This window comes from Pipistrellus kuhlii, unplaced genomic scaffold (assembly GCF_014108245.1).
Source record: "Pipistrellus kuhlii isolate mPipKuh1 unplaced genomic scaffold, mPipKuh1.p scaffold_m20_p_13, whole genome shotgun sequence".
Lineage (NCBI taxonomy): Eukaryota > Metazoa > Chordata > Mammalia > Chiroptera > Vespertilionidae > Pipistrellus > Pipistrellus kuhlii.
Genome location: NW_023425438.1, coordinates 16,079,162 through 16,096,471, shown reverse-complemented (window position 1 = coordinate 16,096,471; position 17,310 = coordinate 16,079,162). Strand labels below are relative to the sequence as shown.

Here is a 17,310-nt window from a genome sequence, read left to right as displayed (position 1 = left end):
GAAAAAAAGCACAGAATTTTTGAGCAGACTAAGACCAGGTAAGAGAGAAAGGATTGTAAAGGTCAGCAAGCCTTCCAAGAAATAAAGTGAGTGGGAAGGAGATAATGAGAAGCAATTCAGCCGAGGAGAGAGATCTAAAGGTCATAGGCCAGTTCCCAGTGTGAATGCGGAAATGACAACACTTCGATTACTCAGTATTCAGTAGATAATACTAATTTTTATTAAAACCCTCAGTGCTTCTCTGAATTTCTAAAGCTTAAGTATATCATGATGATGAACTATAGTGTTAGCATATTATCATTTTGAGACTGATAGTCATAGCATAAGGTAGAGAATAATTCCTAAAATCAAAAAGATGTAAGAATCCTGAGGGTTATCCTTCATTTTGGCTGCCTGAGAGGTATATTTCACAAGCACCAAAGCCAAGGTCTGAGTAAGCAGTGACTAATGCAGTCACTCTTTGAGTTAATAGGATTTTGGACAATAACTCGATAGAATAATTATATTCAGGAAATATCAGAATAAATGCCCCAAGGTGATGTAGTGACATCTTTTGATTCTACAAGTAGATACTGAGCAAAGTGGCTGGTATCCTAATTCTGGGACCAAAATTCAATAACTTTCCACAACTCTGATACTTGTAATAATGCAGGCTTATTCACACTGGCATTCTCTAAATTAGCGAGGACACCATCTAATTGATTCTTTGTTGGTTCTTCATAGCCTCAATCTTTTTGTTGGTTCTATTATCTAATTGCAAAGTAGAACCTTAGTTATTTATTCCCCTTAAGTTTGGCAAATTCCTGAGAATAGTTTTATTCTGCCCCTAGCACTCTTTAGACCTAAAAAGTAATGTGTTTTTCAATAGAGATGATTTTTTTAAATAGGGAGCTGTTTTTCTTTTATCTTTTCATTGACTCACAATTATGAATGGCTGTATTTCCAGCTAATGTCCAACTGTGAAAAGCAAAGTACTAAGCTCTTGAAAAAGACTGTGAGTGTGGCCAGTGGAAAGAAAATGGAGTACAGATCGCACCCCTTGACCCTGCCTGCCTGTCCATTGCACTAGCCACATGTGGTTATTAAATAATTGAAATGTGGCTAATCCACATTAAAAAGAGATGCCATAACTGTCAGATACATGCCAGATTTTTATATATATATATCGTAAATTTTACATTAATTATATAAGATGATAATATTTTGGATTCATTGGATATAGAAAACACTATTAAAATTAATTTTCCCTTTTCTTTTTACTGAAAATATATTGTATATGTGGTTTGCATTGTCTTTTTGTTGCACTAGTTTGTCTAACCAGTTCAAAATGAGACTGACTTTAGTCTGCTCTGAAATCAGACATATTAGCTCTGCCAAAGGGATGGAGTCATTAAAATGGGGTTAATTCTTGGTCCCTCACCGGTGGAGCTTTGTAAATTCAATTAGCTAATGGAGTGCTGGCTAAGAACAGGGCCCATATGGTTGTTTTTCCTTCAGTTAAGGGCAAAAATGTGGAGTCACTTCTGCTGAAAACTGAAGTACATCGTTGTTACTGAGGTTACCATGAATTGGGATGGGAAAAGAATCTGAAAACCTATAGCTGATTTTCTTAAAGGATTATGGGGGAAATTATAAGTTATAAATTCAAAATGCTCTTATAGGAAATCTCTGTAAATACTATACCTGAAATAATTTGATGATTCTTATAAATAAGTAGCAAGTAGCAGTCTAATCCAGCCTCAAAAGAGAACAAGGTATCCCAAATTTAGGATGTTTTCTGCACAGACATTCAAGCGTACCTCCCAAATAGCAACAGCAACAAATGGCTTTTAAAAGCATGTGTGTTTCAAATGTCAACTAAAGAACACACAGACCTTTCTGCATTTTTTATCTTCCTCTCTTAAACTTGGTTTGCAAAATTGTTTTTAACCCTCACTGTGCTAGAATTAGGAACTCAGATTGAAGGAGACTCTTCCATTAGCAGTACTGACTTCATTCATCTTTTGCCACTTGTTATTCCATTGGTTTTCTTATATGTTGTAACCATGTGTATATTTTCAACTAAACTCCTCTGAGCTATTCTCGCAGCTCTCTTGGGCAACTAGTGGAAGCTTTAGCAGTAGGCACACCATGGAACAGATTTTTCCAGTCCAGTGATTTGGGAATAGTTCATGAAGTGGAACATTTTTTGTTTAGGTTTTTCTGGAAGCCAACCCTGGTCAATGGAAAGAGCCAGAAGCAGTGTAATGTTATGGGGAGGGGGAGGGGACCAGAAGGCCTGTTTTCTAAATGTATTACATTGAAGTTCTTTGGCTCTAAGCTATCCCGATCTTCTATGCTTTTCCTTTGTTTATCTCTGGATGTACTTTGAGCCTCTTTCCATTTGCTAATGAAAGTGTGTCTCCAGGTTTATTACCTCCAGGATCAGGAATGCAGAGTTTCTAATAAGTGACATTTGGTAGAAATTGCCAGTAAACATGCTTAAGGGGGTTTGAGCAAAGCTGCGCTGACATCAGCCAATTAGTGAGAGTCAGACAAGGCTGCGTAAAAAAATCCCTTTGTTGTATCGAATGTGAGCAGTTGGCATGAAAAGCAGCAATCCCATATTATTGTCCGAGTGGCATCACTTTGGAGTCACTGAGTTCTGTGACAGCCCTGTCCAGCTATCATGGCCCATCTCGAGGCACTTTCTAACGCAGCCTCTAGTTGCTTACATGGATGTCATTCCGGTTGGCATTGGCTTCCTCTAGGAAAGCCAGTAGAACATTTCTGGGCCTAGAAAAAATTTCTTAGTCATGAACACATGCTTGCAAACCAAAGGATGATTACAGTTCATAAACAGTGACTTTTTAATGAAGTGATATATTGGCTGTGGAGAGCCAGGACTCCACTGACTCCATGAAGTGGGCCTCTCCCTGCTTGCATGGGTGCCCACAGTTTGGTGCCAGTGTGCTTCGAAACCATGCTCATGTTACATGTGAATCTCGGTGCTTTCTGCAAATACCTTTTTAGAGTGAGAGGAATGGTATTGGCCTCAAAGAAAAACATATATATGTACATTATTATATATTCTGGTTCGATAAATATTTCATGATTGTTTCCCCTGCTCTTCAGAAATGCAGAGTTGAAGCAGACAGAGAATTTTGTTCTCAAACTGTGAACAGCCCATTATTGATCATCAGGCAGGAACAAACTCATCATGCAGATCAGAATGTGGTACATGCTGTGTGAATTTACAAAAAAAAAAGGGGGGGGGGGAAAGTGGGCTGGTAAATTCAGAAAACAAGAGATAGTTCAGAATAATGAATCATAGATGACTCTGTGGAGGAGGTGACCTTCTATCTGTATCATAAAGGGATGAGTAGACTTTGAACCAAATTATGGTTTACATGTGCCAAGTTTGTGTGGATTCTTCAGAGTTCCATATGCTAAGTGGAAAAGATAGTGCACAGGATACTCTTAGCATTGGATCATAAATTAATTCAAGGTCACTAGAGCCCAAGAAGGAAGGGCAAAGAAAATAGGCAGGGAAAGGGCTCAGTCAATGAAATATTTGACCTTCTCCTTACCACAAAAACAATCACCTGTAATTTCCTTCAGGAATCATGGTAAAGGGTAAAGGGTGAAACACACTGCAGAGAGATTTGGAGATATATGGGCTGGGAGCCAGCTCGTGAGTGCCCTGTGAAAATCTTAACTTCTCCTATAGTTTGTGTTTGGCAAGTCCTCTGGAAAGATCTGGCTCACCCTGTCCATGACAGTATACAGAGGAACATTAGTGTGATCTATTTAAGAGTGATGTAAGCTGACTTTGTTATGAAAACAATGTAATTTTAACATTGGAATGACATCTGGTCTCTGTCACAGCTCTATCAGGATGAATGATAATAGGGAGAGAGAGACCTGCCTTTGCCAAATACGGACACTGATGAGTAATGCTTTATTCCACTCCCAGTTACCCGGTTAAGACTGGAACTAAGAACAAGAACCTAATGCAAGTCCTGTCAATTTCCCAGTGATCGATGACCATGCAGGAACAGCAGTGTGTGCCAAAATGCACAAACCATGGGGCTGACTTTTTTTCAGTTGTGCTTTGCTAAAGGAGGAGAGGAATTTTGAGGACATAGTTTATTGGTGAGCAGTATAGGAGAATTTGCTCTGCTTGCTTCCAAAATCCAAATGCATCTGGTCAGGGAAGTACAAAAAAAGATTTGCACCTCCAATAATTTTGCATAATATTAAAGCCTCCCTTTGTTGTGTAATCTTTATTTTGATCGCCTGTGATGTAGTACAGACAGACTATACTTATGATCTTGAAGGAGGTCTATTCTCTGTAGTCTGATCGTGATGGGTTAAGAGTACCATGTGTTGGGCTAGGGGAGTGCTACTTCAGAGGAGCACACTGTCTTGGTGCTCCAAGCTCTATCCTAAGCAAACCAGTGATCCGGAGCTAATGCAGTCAAGGTTCCTGAGGAAATACTTCCCATTTCTACCACTGCAGTAAAACTGAGTAATGCAAATTATATGATTTAATTTCTCTGTTTTCTAGGATCCTGAGTAGACCCCATCCTATACCCTAAGAATGATGACTGAAAATATGGAAATGTTTTTTAACCCCACTTTAAAATGGGACCATGTTCATTTTTGAAGTCGTAAAAGTGAACCATTTTCCATGATCATAGCAGCCAGTTTCTGTGTGTATTAAGTGCATTACCAAAGAATGTTAAGCTATAGTGCCTTTCATCATGAAACTTACAATGGAGAATCATGTTGTGGGCCCTAGAATAGTTTAACTATTGATTTTTTTTTCCCAATGGACTTCCTGTGAAGATGTGTGAACCCTCTGAAGCTTACAGTATTGTGCACAGAGAAATCCCTTCAACTCCAAAGCCATAGTGAAAAGGACTGACGATTGAATTAACATGAATTATGGCATAGAGAGAAGAGCCTGGGAACTATATTTTAGAGCCATGCTTCAGGGTACTTAATGCCTTAAAGAGGAAACCTACCCAGTTTCACACCTGTGTTCTCATTAACGTGCTTCCAAACATACTCTCCATGCAACTGGAGAGTAGCCCGCCACATTTCAAGGCATCTGACTTGGGTTTTCTTCTTCCTCTTGTATTCCACACCACTGTGGAATTCATTTTCACTTTTCACTGTAGGTTACATTTCTCTATTAACACACTGTGTTACTAAAGTCAGTCTTTATAAAAATCAATAAATAATTTTCTCACAGCAAATGAAGTTAACACTTGAAACATTTTATTGAAATTATATAAGTTAGATACATCACCACATGTTTTGGGCATCTCAGAGATCATACTACACAAATAAAAATGTTGACATGTTTCTAGGGAGGGAAATGTAAGTAAGATCTCTGGTTAGTAGCATTCCCTGAAAGAGTGTCCAGCTAATTGAGCCCACATGCATATGACTAGTACTCCATGTCAAACACAGTTTTCTCCCAAGTGAAAAGGTTTTTTGCTATCTCTGTAATCCTACCACTAACTCTTTTATCTTTAACTAGAGGCCCAGTACACAAAATTTGTGCATGTAGGAGTGTGTCCCTCAGCCCAGGAGTGTGCCCCCACAATCCAGGACTGCTGGCTCCCAATTGCTCACCTGCCTGCTTCCTAATTGCCCCTAACCACTTCTGCTTACCAGCCTGATCACCCCCTAACCACTCCCCTGCCAACCTGATTTATGCCTAACTGCTCCTCTGCCAGCCTGGTCTCCCCCAACTGCTCTCCCCTACAGGCCTGGGTACCCCCCCCCCCCCAACTGCCTTTCCCTGCAGGTCCGGTTGCCCCCAACTTACCTCTTCTGCCGTCCTAGTCACCCCTAACTGCCCTCCCCTGCAGGCTTGATTGACCCCAACTGCCCTCCCTTGCAGGGCTACTCCCTCCCAGCTGCCCTCCCCTGCTGGCCATCTTGTGGTGGCCATCTTATGTCCACATGAGGGTAGCCATCTTGTGTGATGGAGTGATGATCAATTTGCATATTACTCTTTTATTATATAAGATTCCTACATTTGACCCATGTGTACATGGCTCCATTGTCCCTAAAGGTTCATTTAAACTATCACCATTCATTTGAGAAGTTAACATACATACAATGACTTTGTCAATTCTTTAAGCTAGACATGAATATTAGTTACATAATGTCACCTGGTATTTTCACAGAGAAATAGTCTCAAAGATGCCCAATATTTCCTTCGGTCTAAGTGCCTGACCAGAGTTGGAAAATCCTGCTAGAAGTTTGGAACAGATGCTCTGCTGCTCCCCCCTCCCCCCCCGCCCCGGTCATTCTGATTGGCACTCCTGAGGCCTTTCTGACCCGTGTTCAGTTTGGTACATAGGCAACTGAGAGAACTGAAGATGCAGGAAACAGGCACTGCTATTCCTCCACAAAAGCCATCCCGAGGAGCACTCTGGGAAGTCCTCTCTGGAACTGTGGCAACAGATCCAATTTTGACCCTCTGGACGACACCACTCACTTGGTTCCACAGAAGTGGCAAAAAAAAAAAAAAAAATGTAGCAAGTTGAGAAAATTCCCCAACTGGAAAGAGTCTCAGAGACAATCAGTTTCACTCTGAATACTCAGCTCTCTCCCATTCTTAAGAGCACTCAATTTGACATCCTTGTTTATAGAAAAGCTTGGGAAATAGAAGTGAATCCATGAAAATACCCACCAGAGAGCGAGGAGGCAAGGCAGAGGAGGATATGATAAAGAGATCACTTGCTATAGAGGAAAAGCAACTTATTTTATCATAACCGTCTGCCTAATTAAATGCATTTCCTGGGCTGTTGTATTCATAAAAGTCAGTGTGTAGGTGAGGGAATAATTGATTGCTCCGAAATTGGCAAGTACTTCCTAAGGAACATTTTTCTTTATGATGTCTTTGGCATTCGTGGTCTACTAGTCCCATTTCCAGCCTTAGACACTGCACCATAAAATTATAGCTTCATCCTGAGGCACAAGCTATTACTTCTGCCAATAATCTCTGGGCTCAGAGAAAATAGCACAGGTACCCACATGCATAGAAAGTGCATCCCTAATTAAATGCTAAATTTATCAGGAAAGCTGTCTCTATTGAAATGCACTAAAATTTATTTCATCTGGCCCCCAAGTGGGAAGTGGGGCTAATGCCTTTGCATGGAGTAGTGCCAAACAAGCTTGGTCCGATGCCACAGTAATAAATGCCAGACTTCCTTCTATCTGTATGCACTGATGCATGTGATCTGTCCAGGAGTATTTCTATAAGATCTTCTAATGGAAAGTTATACAGGGGAGAGAACAGCTTGATCTGCCATGAAGAATACCACCTCTGCAGATTGCTTTACAGACTTAGTAATTCTATGAAATAATAAATGGATTTTTACACTAATCAATGCACTGAGAATACATTGAATGGAAAATGCACATGCCTCATTACACTGGGCAGAATGCACAAAGGGCCACCAAGCACCCACTCTTTCTCTTACCCTGAACAATAGACAATATGATATCTGATCAACCTAAGGAGCAGGTCTATTAAAATATTTTCCTAATGCCAGCTGATAGATCATTGCCATAGAACTATTAGGGGAGCTTCCCTAACACTATAGATCCTGCATTCATCCTTCTCTATGCATCCAGAGATTCTAATTCTATGGTAAGTACAGGAATCTGTATAAATGGGATTTTTTTTTTGTTTTGTTATTTGATGTGTTGTTGTTGGTGGTGGTAGTGGTGTGTGTGTATGTGTGTGTGTGTGTGTGTGTTTGTGTGTGTGTTGTTTTACTTTTTTTGTTAATCCTCACCCAATGATATTTTTTTCACCGAGATTTAGAGAGTGGAAGGGAAAAGGAGAGACAGAGAGAAAGAAACATCGATGTGATAGAGAGACACATTGATTGGTTGCTTCCCACATGCCCCCTGACCAGCAGGGCCAGGGATGGAGCCTGAACCGAGGTACATGCCTTAAACCTGTTTTATACTGTTACCACAGATGTTGCAGTATCCAGTTCTACATGCCTTGGCTTTTTCTTCTAAGGTCACACCTTTGGAGAAAGTCCACCAGCTCAAATGAATGGCTTTCATTTCCATTTCAATATGCATGATAAATGTATAGAGACCTCTCATCTAGACACTTCATCTTCACTGAGGACCCATATTCCATACATTCTTTAAGACAGTTCCCAACATGGCTTGGATTAAATATATCAAGACCAGAATTTATTATCTTCTTCCCATAAAATTCTCTAACCTATTATGTTAGCTATCTCCCAGATTTAGCCCCTTGGAAACACTATTTTGTTATATAGCTAATAGTCATAAATAATCATAAAGAAGAATATAATCATGCAGAAGAGATTTGGGAGGAAGCAGGGAAAGAGTCCAAGGAAAAAAAGGCATTGTAGTGGCTATAATCTTTTCTTCAGATTCTTTCTTACCTTTATCCCTTTCCTGCTGTTCTCCACAATCCCAGCATGACCCCAATCAGCTTCCTCAGCCCCCTCCACACTGACCATAAGTAGGAAGGATTGCAGAAGCACTAGCCTAGCCCTATGGGCCTCAGCTTTGCAAAAGGCTTTTTAATCATCAGATTCTGCCCTTTCCTCCAGCCTGCAATAGTCTAGTCAGTCATTTGTCAAACACTGGCATTTCTGTACATCCTAAACATCCTTCCCGGCACTCAGGAAAAGAACAGTGAGCTGGTGAATTTCTGAAACCTACCTAAAAATCAGGTTTGCTTTCCCATCTGGTGGCTGCCTTCCCATCTTGATTTCAGGACTTCAGTTCATCCTAATGAAAGCACAGCTCTCCTGTAATCACTCCCCTAGGGGGGACTGGTACCTCCTTCGTGTAGGAACAAGGTTCTGCTGCATAAGGCTATATGCAGTAGCCCTTTGTCCTTGGACGTCTTGGTATGGCTGAATTCTTGAGTTATACTCTCTTGCCCATCCCACTCAGTGGCTTACTTGGCTTCCAAGGATTATACATTTCCATACAATTTCCTCTCTTGGTGCTATGTTCCTCTGCCTTGGAATGGCTCTCCTCCACCTTTGATAGCTTCTGCCCCTCATTTCCAACTCCCTGCTCTAGTGGGTGGGCTGATCAAGTTCCAGTCTCGTCCTCTTCCAGTCAGTTTCATCCCACTGCGATGAAACAGGCCTATGCTCTGACTTAACATCCTTCACATCAACTGCTGCTGCTGAGCCCTCTGATCCCCTTTGCCTTCCACCTCTCGCCACTCCTATCCATCTACACAAAGAAGAGTAAAGAGCAGATGTCATTTTACTCATGCCTTCTATCTTTTTACATCTCATTTGCCTGCCATATTACTATTTCTCATCAGAGACCACAGATAATTTTCTCCTCCCCCCCGTTCACTCTCCCTCCACACACACACACACACACACACACACACACACACATACACATGCACTTGCCTGCTGAGTAACCTAAAATCATTTTTCTAAGTGACTGCTCACGCTATCAGGAGAATGAATGATATTCTTTTTACCCTTTCCCACATCCCAACATGTACATTTCCATTTCATTACAACGTTTTGTTGAGCTTCTTTTACCAATCCGCCTGTCGATACGATAATGCAATGTGGTAGTGATTGTCCACGTAATTCATTTACCTGAGACTTTAGTATCGATACTGTTATTTAAAAACTTAACATATACATCTAAGATATCATTTTGTCATAAATCTTGCCCAAACCACTCACAGTTGATAAAAAAGAAAATGAAGTATGTGCTCAGACCAGGACTGATGACAATTAGATTTCTCAGTTCATGCAAATCAGGGCCCTTTACAATGATGCTCTCTTCAGCAGAATTTTCATGTTACTCCCTCCATCTTGCTAAAAGAAACTGATCGTTGCAGGCAAAAGAAGGTGTTCAATTTGTTTCCTCTAACTCGAACCCACAGGCAAGTTTTCAGGAAGGAGAAGTGTTGCAGAAAATAAAGTTGCATAAAAGGAATTAAAGGGTCACAGAAATGCCTTTCATGTCTTCAAGCTTTTTGACAGGTCTAGACTGGAGGCTGAGGGCCAAACACTTTCTCAAAGAATATTACTCAAGGCATACCTGGCTGGATATCCTGCAGAGATAACAGTCTCTGCCCTTCCAGGAGACAGCATTTTCTCTGTGGCTGCTTCCCTGCTCTCCTCTTCACTTTTATTTTCTTCTTCTGCAGCACAAGCCTTATCCTAGAGTTAAATTGATTGTCCTAAAGGTCCAAATTGATCATGGCAGCCCATAGGCAAAAAGACCCATTGGCTCTTTCTTACAAAATCATGCCCACACAATTTAGCATTTCTCCTGACCCCGAGCTTTCTTTCTTGATGTATCTCCCATCAACTCTTCTCCACATGCATGCTCACCATAAACACGAATGAGATAGAACTTTACAATTTTTTTACGTATCATGCCTTATCCCTGGCAAAAACTCTACTCTTTCTTTAAGAACCAGCCCAATTATCCCTGACCTTTTGAAGTTCCCCACCCTCTGTGTTCCCAAGTACAAAGCCCATACTTATATTTAGCACATATAGAGGTAGGTAATCTTTGATATACATGCCTGTCACCTCTCTACTAAGCTATGAGTTCATATTCTTCTTTTTATCTCTGACACCTAATGTGGGCCTTGTCATACAGTTGGATACTTAGTGAAGGTTTGTGGAATGGATAGACAAAACAACATGCTGTAGGAATCTGGAGGGTAGTCTAGTAAGTTCATTTGGCCCTCTCTAATAAGGTCCACGTCATTAGCTTGAATCACCTACTCGTTGCTTATATTGCTCATTCCCATGGCCAAAACTATCTTCATAAGCCTACCTTTACATTCAAAAAAATACTGAGAGGTGTAAGAGACCTTGGTGGGTTGGCACAAACCCAAGTGCAGATTGTGATAATGAGAATAGCCGAATGACTCATAAGTGACTATTAAGCAAATGCCATGTGCTGGCACTGTGCTCTCAGTCATGGGGAATGCACACGGACTACCTCATCACGTGCTGGCCCTTGTCAACATGGAACTGTTGAGCATAAATGGCTTCACCAAAGATTTTACATTATCTGTGCCACACCAGCACGGCCAAGGGTTAAGCAAGCCAGAGGGGGGCTGGTGAAGGATAAAGTCAAGACAGACAAAGAGAATAGCTGGGTCTAGGTTAGGGGTGTCGAACTCAATCAGAGAAGGGGCCAAAATCTAAAATCCAGCCTAAATCGCGGGCCGAATGGTTTACTGGACAGTCATAAACTGTCATTGTGATGGAAATGCAGTGGAGTGCAGTGATGACAGCGCGGTGCAGGCCACATTGCAAGGCCTGGCGGGACGGATTTGGCCCGTGGGCCTTGTGTTTGACACATGTGGTCTAGGTGGATCTTCTGTGCCCAGCTGAGACCACAGGAAAAGATCCAGACTGCAAGCTGAGCCTTTATTTTATAGTCAGAGGTAAACAAGGTAATTTACAATGTTCTTGTAAGTTTCACTTGTTTTGGCAGCACTTACCGCACCTCCCGCAGACCATTAGCTATCCGGGAAAGGTCAAATTTAATTATGCTAAAAGGACTGTGCCATCTAAACTGGGACTTGTTTTTGGCTTTGCCAACAGGTCAGTCCAGGCTTAACGCTATAACTGCCTCCTACAATTATCAGGGGTCTAAAGACCCAGACTATGTTCATAGGGATTCTGTTCGGTTCCACATCCAGTCTCTATCAGCAAGTCTGACTTCAACAGAGAAACTTAGTGAAAACTATAAGGAGTATTTTGATTACTCTAGAAATTCTAAGATAGCTAAATAGAAGTAGTCAAGACCTATGGATGCTATACCAAGAGAGCAATTTGATAGAAAGGGGAAATTCCATAAATAAGCTTTTAAGGGTTTTCTGTGCTATTTAATATAGAAACTAAAAACTTATTATTGCTACTTAGTAGGATTTATTCAGGATATATAGACCTGTCCTTGAGATGTACTCTTATTTCTCCCTATTACTTCATTTTATTAAGTGAACCATATATGGTATTGTCCATATATGTAAATTATCCCCTCTACTGGGAGTTCAGCCAGGGTGGCTGGGCCAGCCAAACACCTGTGGCACCTCTCCCAGCTGGCCCTGCCCCCGATCGCCCCACCACCACCACCACCACAATTGTGGGTGGGGCTGGCATGCCAACTGCCCAAGGCCCCTCCCTCCAATTGGCCCTGTCCCTGATCAGCCCCCTCAGCCTGACCAGGGTGACCAGGAATTTGTACACCAGACATCTAGTTAATAAAAATTGTATAAATTTAATTCAATTTTGCATGTTTAAAGTTAACAGAAATTAACTTTAATTCTAATGCCGTAGTATCACAATAAATATTTAATAAAGTATTGGTTCATGTTCTAGCAGTCAATTGTGTCTACTGTTATAATTTCTAAACTTTAATGATATAAATAGAAATACAACTCTGAAAGTAGACCCATGGATAAGTGTCAGATATTACTGACTTCCTGTACACCCACTAAACTCTTAATTTCCAAAATGAACATTGGGATATTAACATTAATGCCTGGTACATATTTTACAGTGGAGCTGGGGAAGCCTTAACAGAAAGATTGTTGGGACCCAGAGACTAAGTTTGCTCAGTTGCAAAATGAGAAGATTAAGTTGCATAACAATGATACCAGCACCTTGCAATTGAAAATGCTTCAAGTGTGAAAAGTTCCGTTATATACATTATCTCATTTGTTTTTAATGTCAATACCATGTGGTTCTTATTTTACATTTGATAAAATTGAAAGTTAACCAAAGCAATTTGATCAAGGTCGTGCTGCTAAAAGCTATTATATTTATAAATATTTACAACTACATTCAGAGCTAAAAGCTATAAATCTGTATTGCAAATGCAAATCTAGATCTAATATGATCAAAAGTGCAGACTTTCTAGAGAATTTGTAAATAGCAGAAATTCTAAAAACAATACCCTTTCCCTATGAGAAGCTATGTCTGGGTCAAAAGCTGAAATCATGGGAGTTTTTGCTTTCTGAGCACTAACGGTGAACTATGTACAATTTATAACAACATAAAAAATAAGAAAACTATATTTAAGCATACTTACAGATTTTCCCCTACAATCAATGTGCATTTAAATGAAGCTCATAAAAAACCCTGTAATTAATCCAAGAATTGCTCACCAAGTACTTTCTCACTCTGTCTGGTCTAGTGGCTCAGTTTTGTTAAACAGTGTCATTATTTGCATTCTGTAAACTTGCTCTGGTTCTATAATTTCTGGTTCTGGGAGAAACTTCCATCAATAAATAAGAAATATGAAAGGGGGAAAAAAGAAAACACATTTTCACTTCAAAGCCAATAACCTCCATTCTGGACCTGGTTAATTTTGATGTGAAGTTCTAAATTGCTGGTATCAATAAGAAGCTAATTGTCTTCTTGCTGATTTTCTCTTGTGGTGATTACCTGTAAAGTGCCGTTGGTCCCTTCTGTTAAGAATATGAGCTCCAAAATGATAATGTTTGATGTCGTTTCAAACCAAGAGGACTACCTGGAAAATATTCACAAAAGCAAATAAGTACTGCACTGGGAAGTGAAGCGAGAGTCCACAGTTGATGAAGCATTGTTTGGCAGAGAGTGGGAAGCAGCAGCGAAGCTGAGGGAATGTTGAGGCTCTTGATATTTTGTGGGTAATGATTTTTGGTTCATAGTTTCTATCAGTTTTAATTTGTACCTGTTTGCAATTACACCCTCAGGAAGTATTTCACCATAGAGAGCCAACTACTCAGAGCACTTATAGGCTTGCCATGTGGTAGCAAAGCCAAGTCCTCTCATAACTACTCCCTTTGAATGAAAAAAAAAATGGGTCTCTTTAAAGTCGGAAGTATACTTTTAATTGGAAAAACATTTACACGATTGTTGACCATTCTCATCTCAGTATAAATAGATCATCCGATTTCTGATCTAGTGGTAGACAGGGCACATCATGACTCTGATCAAAGAAGGAAAGAAAAAGAAAAATGCAAAGTTGGAAAACTGCTCAACGTGATGCCCAAAAGACTTGGGTTGGTTTTGATTTATTGAGTATTTGTGTGGATGTTGTACATTCTTTTCACATCAAAGACTCTCCAGGTTGCGATTTTATACAGCCATCCTTATTACTACAGAAAGGTCATGTGTCTGAGGATGTGCCACCTCATTTATAAAGCATTCATCAGACAATACAAAAAGCCAGCTAGCTAACAAAGAAAATCATGCATTTTTCTTCTGCTATCAGTACTAGTTTTTACTTCATTAAATAAAGAGGGGAACAGGGCCCATTGTGGCTCAGTGGTTGAGCATAAATATATGAACCAGGAGGTCATGATTTGATTCCTGGTCAGGGCACATGCCCAGGTTGCAGGCTCAATCCCCAGTAGGGGATGTACAGGAGGCAGCCAATCAATGATTCTTTATCATCATTGATGTATCTCTATTTCCCTCTCCCTTTCTTTCTGAAATAAATAAATATATACAAACCATTCAAAAGATATATATATATATATATATATATATATATATATATATTTAATTACATTATTATAACGACATTTCATTAGACAACTTTTGCCATTTTAAATGAGAGATTTAAAAAAATCTTACATCATGAGAAATATTCAAAACATAACTAAGTGAAAAATTATGACACCAAATTTTATTTATACACATGATACACACATAATAGGGTGCAAATGATGCAATTGTGTATTTTAAAGGCTAAAACAAATATTTTTAATGTTAAATGATCTCTAATAGCAGGCTTATGGATGATTTTTCTTTTTCTTTATTTGTCATATTTTAACAATGAACAAGTGTTACTTTAATAAGCATGAAAAACAATTCAAGAAAAATGAATTATCTGAAAGCAATTCATATTAATTTGATTGTATTTAGTGAAAACGAGCCTATGAAATACAGACTTTCTAATGCAACTACTGTTCATTCTGCTAACTTAGGTTGTTTCACATGAACAAGGGCAGATATCTATTCAAATCAAGTTTTGGCCCTGGAGGGTGTGGCTCAACTGGTTGAACTTTGTCCTATGCACCAAAAGGTTGCTGGTTCTATTCCTGGTTAAGATACATGCCTAGTTTTGAGTTCGGTCCCTGGTGCATATGAAAGGCAATTGATTGAGGTTTCTCTCGCACATCAATGTTTCTCTATTCCCCTCTCCCTTCCTCTCTCTCTCTAAAAAATAAAAACAGTAAAAACCTTAAAAAAAAAAAAAAAAGTCTTGTCAAGATTATCAGGAAAAGCAAAAGGTCACGATACACACTTTGAAAAATTTGATTTAAAAAATTCTGTATTACTGATTTCTGATAACCTACCTATTAGTAAATTAGCTTTACTGAAATCCTTTCATCCTAATCTTTCTTTTCCTTGCTCTCAGTAATAATAATTAAGATAACCATCACTTATTGAGTGGTTTCATGTGCCAGGTCCTGCTCTGTTTTCCCTTATAATCCCCTCAACAATCTTATGATGCAGATGTAATTATTCCATTTTCACAGGTGAGGAAATTATGGCATAGATTAATTCACTGGTATGAATTGCCGATGGTTCAACCTCAAGAGACCCAGTTGTTAACTTGACACAACATTGCTCATGGGTCATTCATTGAGCGCTTAATATGTGCTAGAATCTGTGTTAAGCATCTTACAGGTATGAGCACACTTAGTATTTGCAGCAGTCGAATAAGCACCATTATTATAACCACTTTACAGAACAGGGGCTTGTGCCTTAGAAAGAATAAGTAACTTACACATGGAGAGGCAGTAAATGGCAGGGCGAGAATTTTGCAACCTGAGTTTCTGTCCTAAAGAAGCATTTCAGGAGGTCATGTGACTCTACCACAATTGTGGAACCACCCAGAGCCATGGTCATGGTCACAGATACCTGAGTATTCTTAAGAATTATATTATTTGTAGAAATAAATTAACATGGAATCGCTTAAAAGATTTCCTGGAGAGCCTCTTACAATGACACCTTCAGGATAAACAAACCTGAGTTCCAACCTACCTTTCCAACTCTACCCCACTGGGTAAGTCTCCAAGAAATATTATTTATTATTCTGCAACCATTGGACTCCATTGTGAAATGCAAAACTAAAATCCAAGCATATTTATAGAGTCTATGGTATGAAGACATAAGGATTGATTACTTCATTTAATGTAAAACAGCAATTCGATATTAGACATGGAGTAGAAGAAATGTGAAATATAAAGATCATCGTCAATTCACTAGTTATTGATTTATTTTAGCTATGTTCAATAAAGTATCTGGCAGCCTGTCTTTTAGAATATTTTATATGGATGCATGCAGAGATATTGACTTTTGTGGTGAGGGAGAAAGGGAGGGAAGAAAGGAAAACAGAAATAATATGAATTAAAAAAAAAAACTAAGAAAGCTGGTGTTCTATTTTTAAACTGGCCTCTTTGGAGCATATTCTAGCTGCTGTCCTGTAACATTTGAGGAGTGAAATCTTTCCACTGTTTTCCAGAGAAACTCTTCATTTTGAACAATGAGTCTTGACAGAGTTGTTAAGACCGAAGGTAGAAATAATCTTTGGAGAGAGTCTAGTGGTGACCCAAAAATGTTTAAAATGTTCAAGATGAAGCACGCATTTGCAAAGGATGAAAAACCAACAGTTTCTTTGAAATTCAGCAGTATCAATTTCACTTAATTCCAAATTCTTAAAAAGGGTAGTGACAAATTGAGGATTTATCTGAAGTTCTTAAGACTGAACCAAAATGTTTATGTGTTCAGTTTATAAAAAAGAGGCTCAATGCCACAGAGTACTCTTAACATTATCCCGACCTTTGAGAAATTTGTTAAAACAACTTTTACTGGAGAATTAGAACTTGAGAAAATTTTACACTCCCTTTATGGAATACAGTGATGATCTCAGATTATAGATAAATATAGTCCTAACAAAGTAAGGAATCAATTTGAAGATGATGAGAATCCTCCATCAATCTGCTAAAAGGTGCCTCTATTGTGGAATTTGCACAATACTAATATTATTAAACAATTTTTTTAAATCTAGACCAAGATCTATATTGGTGCATTTCATCGTGGTGCCCAGTGCTTTCTTTTTCACTAAGTTAACCAACTGTCTCAGCATGCACAGTTAGGTAACAAGACCCAGGATTATTACTTTTCCCTCCTCAGAACTGAAGTTTATTAAGTATAAATTTTATAAATCATAAAATTACAGTCACTTTTTAATATATCCGTATCATTGTATCTTAACAAACTTTACTCATGTGGTTTTCAC

At 39.2% G+C, this 17,310-nt stretch overlaps 1 protein-coding gene across 22 annotated transcripts in view; it reads left to right on the top strand.

Moving 5' to 3' along the window:
- Nucleotides 1-17,310, top strand: part of SLC8A1 (solute carrier family 8 member A1) — a 307,087-nt gene that overhangs the window by 199,912 nt on the left and 89,865 nt on the right. Inside the window, exon 1 of one of the 22 annotated variants that reach the window (XM_045580688.1) lies at nt 14,731-14,738. The exons of the other annotated variants lie outside the window; for them this stretch is intronic. The gene's annotated coding sequence lies outside the window, so the exon portion shown is untranslated. Of the gene's footprint in view, nt 1-14,730; nt 14,739-17,310 lie in introns of those variants that run through there. 22 annotated transcript variants of the gene reach the window in all.